Below are 6,987 nucleotides of genomic sequence, written 5' to 3'. Positions count from 1 at the left end.
ATTGCATGCAATCGTGGAATGGCGACAAACTTTGGTACCTAAAAATCTCCATAGGCGACGTTTTATTTATTTTTTACTGTTACCAGGTTAAAGTTACAGAGGAGGTCTAATGCTAGAATTATTGCTCTCGCTCTGAGTATCGGGGCGATAGCCCACATGTTTGATTTGAACACCGTTTACATATGTGGGAGCGACTTCCGTATGCTTCTTTGCTGTGCAAGCTCGCTGTGACAGGGGCGGTTCGAAATTATTATTTTTTCTTATTTTTTTTATTTTTATATTATTAAATTGTTTAATAAAAAAAAAAAAATTGATCACTTTTATTGCTGTCATAAGGAATGTAAAGATCCCTTGTGACAGTAATTGGTGGTGACAGGTACTCTTTATGGAGGAACCCCAAATCGCTCCTTTGCACTTCAAAGTATTCAGATAACCGAAAACAGTGTATCTGAATACTGTATATTTTTTAAAATTCGCCATTGGCAGCCTAGTAGACAGGAAGTGACGTAGCTTCCGTGTTTACATTAAGAAGACTGGAACAAAGCCGTTTCCGGCTATGTTCCAGTCTGTCACTAGCCGCCGGAAGAGCTGGATCGTCGATCGGCTCTCCTGTCCCACCGGGAGGCCCGGGAAGAGCGGCAGGAGGGGGTCGCCCCCTCCCGCTCCTCCGGGATACCAACCGAGAGGCTTTTAGCCGCATCGGTTGTTATCCTCGGAAAGCCAGTTGCCTGCTCTAAACAACAGTTCTGAGATGATGCCTGCAGCTGCGGACATCATCCCGGTATAACCCCCGAAAGCCAAGTACTCACATCTGCATGCGCTCTGCGGGAATGGGTTAAAAGTGGTTTTGAAAGAAGCAAACATATCATCTCATGGATGGAAAACACTAGTCGGTGATCTTTAAATCCCAGGAGTGGACAACTGGAAGGTGGATTTCCTGAGCCCTCACCAGCTGAACCAAGGGGGATGCCAGAGATGTGTGCCTCTGACATAAATTCCCTGGCCTCCAGAAGTTATCTTTTTTTTTTTTTTTGTCCGGCACCTCTAGCACTGGCTTCCAATGCTTTGATAATACCCTGGTTCCAGTTCAGGCTAACCTATGACTTTCCTCCAGTGCAAATTCTGTTTAAAAATAGAGCAATAGAAACTGGTGATTTTCATTGCACCAGTATAGCCCAGAATAACTTGGTACCCAGACCTGCTCAGTCTACTAGGAGATGTCATTCCTACTTTATAGAAAGAGACAAAAAAGTCACTTCCTGAAATATCTACTCGCATACCAGGAAATCCTTCTTTGTCTACTATGAATACAGGCACTTCAATCTCAGTGATTATAGTGAGAGTTGCATGGCATTTCTAAAATCAGGATTTGAATGCTTGGCCTTAAGCACTCTGAAAGGACAGGTTTCAACCTTGTCCATTATTTTCCAAAAACTTCTGGCTTCAGTCTCCCTTATTAGAAACTTTATTCAGCGTATATGTCAGATCAGGCCCTCCTTACAGCACCCTGTACTTCCGTGGGACCTCCGTCTGCTTCTCTCTGCCCTGCAGAAACCACCATATGAACCCACAGGGACATCTGAGTTAGCGTTAGCAGCTCTTTTGTAGGGGGCCATTTCTTATTATTCTCAATGACAAAATTGTCTTGCGCCCAACACTCATCTCTTTCGAAGATGGTGTCAGCCCTTTACCTCATTGAAGACAACATCCTTCACGCTTTGTGCTCTGCTCCAAAGCACCCAAAGGAATATATTCTTCACTGTCTGGATGGTAGTCGGAGCCATCAGAGTCTATCTCAAAGAAACAGCATCCTTCAGGAACTGGCACTCCCTAGTTGTCTTACCCTCAGAAGCTCGCAAGGGACATCCTGCTTCCAAGTTTACCATTGTTAGATGGATAAGACAACTCATTCTATAGAGCTAAAGTATAATGTTTGGGGGTTCTAAGTAATTTTCGAGCAAAAATTCTGATTTTAACTTGTAAGCAGCAAGCGTCATAAAAAGGTTTAGTCTTTAAATGGTTAAACTGACCTAATTTACAGACTGAAGTTCATCCCTTTTGATCTAAGAACAAAATGTTACTTTGTTTATAGTTATCCAAGATGTTGAGATAAACTTTGCAGGCTTCATGTATACTGCTGCTGGTAAACTGTGGTTTAGGAGTAGTAGCCCACGAATTTACAGGAACCGTAGGCTTTTTGCCATAAAACTGATAAAGCGCATCGGTTTGGGGGGTGTGGCTTGATGGTGGAGCGAGCGGCCACATAGAAACACTGCTCAGGCTCTCAACGACCATCCTACCTTCATCCCGAGTCTTACATCCTCACGAGTGGTGCAAAAATCTTCCCCACGGCTGTGGGAACACACAAGGCTGGCTGACATGGTGAAATGCAGGCCGCCCTGGCCCCCATATGAGGCAGAACAACTCGCTTGGTTCCGGCAGCAAGATGACGCCGGGACACAGACAGGTCTGTCAGACACGCTGCAGCCATCATCCTCTTCTGATCGGAAATCTGCTACGGGGCGAGTGATTCAACTCCAGACCAATTCACTACTAGTACTAGGATGATAAAAGCTGCCGGGACACAGCTTTTCACCCTAATAAGCCCACACTGTTTACTATAATGCTGGCTATACAGGACTGTAAGGCTTCACTCTCCACTCAGCCTCCATACGTATGGATTTCTCTCTCCTGAAACAGGAAGTTCAGAACCTATGTGATAGAATCGGTTGTCATAGAGGAACGCATAAGCTCCCTGGAAGATACTGTACACCCTTTTGTCAGTTACAGTATGTGATACTACAAGTGAGATGGCAGCCCTCCGCACTAAACTTGATGACTTGGAGAACCGGTCACACAGGAAAACCTGTTTTGTGGGGTTCCCAGAACGTGCAGAGTTCACACCCTGAAAGGTTTCTATACTTCTAGCTGCGGGACGTTTTTGACACTGATACACCCTCATTCTCGTATGTCATCGAGCACGCGCACAGCAGTCTTCCACGTCCCCCTCCGGCAGGAGCCCCTCCACGCTCCCTTATCACACGGATCCTTAATTTCCAGAATAAAGTAGCTATTCTACGCTTGGCAAGGGAAAAGGGACCGCTAAAATTCAATGGCAACACCAGTTTATCCTGACTTCTCGGCGGAAAGTTCAACGCCAACACATCTTTGCAGCAGCAAAAGCCCGTCTGCGTACTGAAGGCCTACCATGTGCTATGCTTTTCCCCACCAAGCTGTGTGCCATTCATGATGGTAAGGCCCACTTCTACACCAACCTCAAAAAGCCATGGCGTGGTTGAACGACTGTTATGGAAATGCACCCAGACTCAGGGGTGACTGACCATGACTTCTGCTCCTCAAAATTACCTTTTGACCCATCACTGCAGATCCTGGGATTCTACACGTGTGCCTGGGCTTCAGTGTATGTGTTTTTCATTTTCGTCATGTTGCCTTTGTACCTTGTGACGATCCTTGATCCCCTGCCTGCACCATGATGGTGAACACCCTCCCATTGCACCCAGCCTTTCCTCCCGGAGTTGTTTTTTATTTGGTGTTGGACACTGTTGGACTCTGTGGCTCACGATTTTCCCTACATCTACCGCGGTCTCACTAGGCCTCTTAAACCACTTAAGGACCGCCGCATGGCAATGTACGTCGGCAGAATGGCACCGACAGGCACAAGCACGTACATGTACGTGCTTGCCTTCCAGCGGGTGGGGGGCCGTTGGTTTCTGGCCATCCCCTCTCGATCGCTCCTGGCGAATGAGAAGCTTCCCCCGCCTGTGTAGTGTAAACACAGGCAGGGAGGAAGTGATGTCATTCTCCTCGGGGCGGTCTTTTTGACTGGACTGCGAGGAGAACACAATAGTAAGTGCACTGACATGTAGGTACACATAGGCACACAAATCACCCCCCCCCCCCCAACCCTACCCCTCCCAGTCAGTGTGTCAGTGATTGCAGTGATCATTTATTTACTGATCACTGCATTTAGTGTCAGTTGTGACAGTAAAAACTGTCTGGGCAGTTAGTGTAGCCCCCTACCCCTCCAATAAAGGTTTAACCCCCTGATGCCCCTAGAGTTAACCCTTTCACCCCCTTTTGCCAGTGTCACTAAGCAATCGTTTTTCTGATCGCTGCATTAGTGTCACTGGTGCCGCTAGGTAGCTAGTTATTTTTTTAGGTTCACCGCCAGGTTTTTATAGCGCTAGGTACCCCCATATACTACCCAATAATGGTTTTAAGTCCCTGATTGCCCCTAGTTAACCCTTTCACCAGCGATCACCGTATAAGTGCCACTGGTGACGCTGGTTAGCCAGTTAGTTATTTAGGTTCCCCGTCAGGTTTTTATATAGCGTCAGGGACCCCCATATACTACCTAATAAAGATTTTAACCTCCTGATTGCCCCTAGTTAACCCTTTCACCAGTGATCACCGTATAAGTGTTACGGTTGACTCTGGTTAGTTAGTTTGCTTTTTATAGCATCAGGGCACCCACCATTTATTACCCAATAAAGGTTTAACCCCCCTGATCACCCGGCGGTTGAAATCAGTTAGGTTTTAGGGTCAGGGTCTGCGTCGCCCCAGGCGGCGCTAAGTTAGTGTCAGTACCGCTAACATACACGCGCAAAGCATACACCTCCCGTAGTGGTATAGAATCTGAACAGATCAATGTCTGATCTGATCAGATCTATACTAGCGTCCCCAGCAGTTTAGGGTTCCAAAAAAACGCATGGTTAACGGGATCAGCCCAGATACCTGCTAGCACCTGCGTTTTGCCCCTCCGCCCAGCCCACCCAAGGGCAGTATCGATCGATCACTGTCACTTACAAAACACTAAACACATAACTGCAGCGTTCGCAGAGTCAGGCCTGATCCCTGCGATCGCTAAGTTTTTTTGGTAGCATTTTATATTTAAATCCTGAAGGCAGTGCTTGGTTTTCGGGGTCCCGTACGTGGCTAGGCTCCCAAAAAGTCCCCCACGTGTGGTATCCCCGTACTCAGGAGAAGAAGCAGAATTTATTTTGGGGTGTAATTTCACTTATGCCCATAGCATGTGTGAGCAATATATAATTTAGTGACACAATTGTAATATTCCTGCAACTTGTGGCAAAATTTAAAATATTTCATGGACTCAACATGCCTCTCAGTAAATAGCTTGGGGTGTCTACTTACCAAAATGGGTTCATTTGGGGGGGTTTTGTGCTATTTTGGCATTTTATGGTCTTCGAAACTGTGATGGGTAGCGAGGAGTGAAATCAAAAATTTGCACCCTTAGAAATCCTGAAGGCAGTGATTGGATTTCGGGGTGCCGTATGCGGCTAGACTCCCAAAAAGTCCCACATATGTGGTATCTCTGTACTCAGTAGAAGCAGCAGAATATATTTTGGGGTGCAATTCCACATATAACTATGGCATGTGTGAGCAATATATCATTTAGTGACAACTTTTTGTAAACTTATTTATTTATTTTTTTTGGTGTCATTATTCAATCACTTGGGACAAAAAAAAATATTCAATGGGCTCAACATGCCCCTCCGAAATTTCCTTGGGGTGTCTACTTTCCAAAATGGGGTCATGGGGGGGGGGGGGTTGTACTGCCCTGCCATTTTAGCACCTCAAGAAATGAGATAGGCAGTCATAAATTAAAAGCTGTGTAAATTCCAGAAAATGTACTCTAGTTTGTAGATGCTATAACTTTTGCGCAAATCAATAAATATATACGCTTATTGACTTTTTTTTTTACTAAAGACATGTGGCTGAATACATTTTGGCCTAAATGTATGACTAAAATGTAGTTCATTCGATTTTTCTTATAACAAAAAGTAGAAAATATATTTTTTTTGTAAAAAATGTCAGTCTTTTTCCTTTTATATCATAAAAAATAAATATCACAGAGGCAATCAAATACCATCAAAAGAAAGCTCTATTTGTGGGAAGAAAAGGACGCAAATTTTGTTTGGGTACAACATTGCATGACCGCGCAATTACCAGTTAAAGCAGTGCGAAATTGTAAAAAGACCTCTGGTCCTTAGGCTGACAATTGGTCCGGGGCTGAAGTGGTTAAATACTTTTCTAGTTACTGTTGAGAGCCTCACCAGATTCTGCACTACCCCCTCACCGATAGGTGGCTTAGTCACAGAATGGTTCTGACCTCCACTGGAAGTTTTAATGGGGTTTTTCAGGTTTAGGGATCCAATGCTCGCTATGTTTGGGATGGCCGAGCGGGGTGGGTGGCATGAGGTTTTAGATGGACTTTTTTCGTTTCTTTTTTCAAATTTTTTTTTTTTTTTTTTTGTACTGTTGCTGCCCCAGGCAGAATATGTTGGTTCTTATTTTTTTACCTTAACTGCTCTTACTAATCTGACCATAGATCTTCACATTGTAATGTACACGTGCTCAAATATGTTTGGGTGGCACGACCTAATAGGTTTTACATGTGGCTGTATCATTATGTGATCATTTTGTACTGTTTACCTTAACATGTCAAAGCCCTTAAAGATAGTCTCATGAAATACTAGAGGTTTGAATGCACCCCAGAAGCAGTCCCTGGTCTTTTCCGTTTTAAAAAAAAATGTCCCCATATAATTTGCCTCCAAGAAACTCGCCTTACTAGCACTAGGGTGAGAGCCCTCAAGTGTCCATGGCTGGCCCAATCTTTCCACGCCACACACACAAATTACTCTTGGGGGGGCGGGGTCTCTATTCTACTGGCCGAATCTCCCGCCGCTGAAATTTTACAAGTCAACACAGACTCGATAGGAGATTTATTATACCTATCTTATAATTTGCCTCTGTGACTTTCACCCTTGCAAACCTTTATATTCCTCCCCATTTTCAGTGAAGGTATTGTCACTAAAGCTATTGTTTAGACCTCCGGGTTCCCTATTTTATGTGGGTGACTTTAATGCCATTTTAGACCCGGCTAGGGACTGCTTGGGGGTGGTGGTAGACCCTTCCCCTCCTTTTGTAGACTGGACACATGTTCAT

At 44.8% G+C, this 6,987-nt stretch overlaps 1 protein-coding gene across 7 annotated transcripts in view; it reads left to right on the top strand.

Moving 5' to 3' along the window:
* Positions 1-6,987, top strand: part of ATG7 (autophagy related 7) — a 423,049-nt gene that overhangs the window by 52,608 nt on the left and 363,454 nt on the right. The gene's annotated exons all lie outside the window — the stretch shown is intronic.

The sequence above is a fragment of the Lithobates pipiens genome, unplaced genomic scaffold (assembly GCF_037356315.1).
Source record: "Lithobates pipiens isolate NorthernLeopardFrog02 unplaced genomic scaffold, aLitPip1_a1.2 Scaffold_23, whole genome shotgun sequence".
Classification (NCBI taxonomy): domain Eukaryota; kingdom Metazoa; phylum Chordata; class Amphibia; order Anura; family Ranidae; genus Lithobates; species Lithobates pipiens.
The sequence above is the reverse complement of the archived record's forward strand: the minus strand, read 5'-3'. Positions and strand labels throughout refer to the sequence as shown.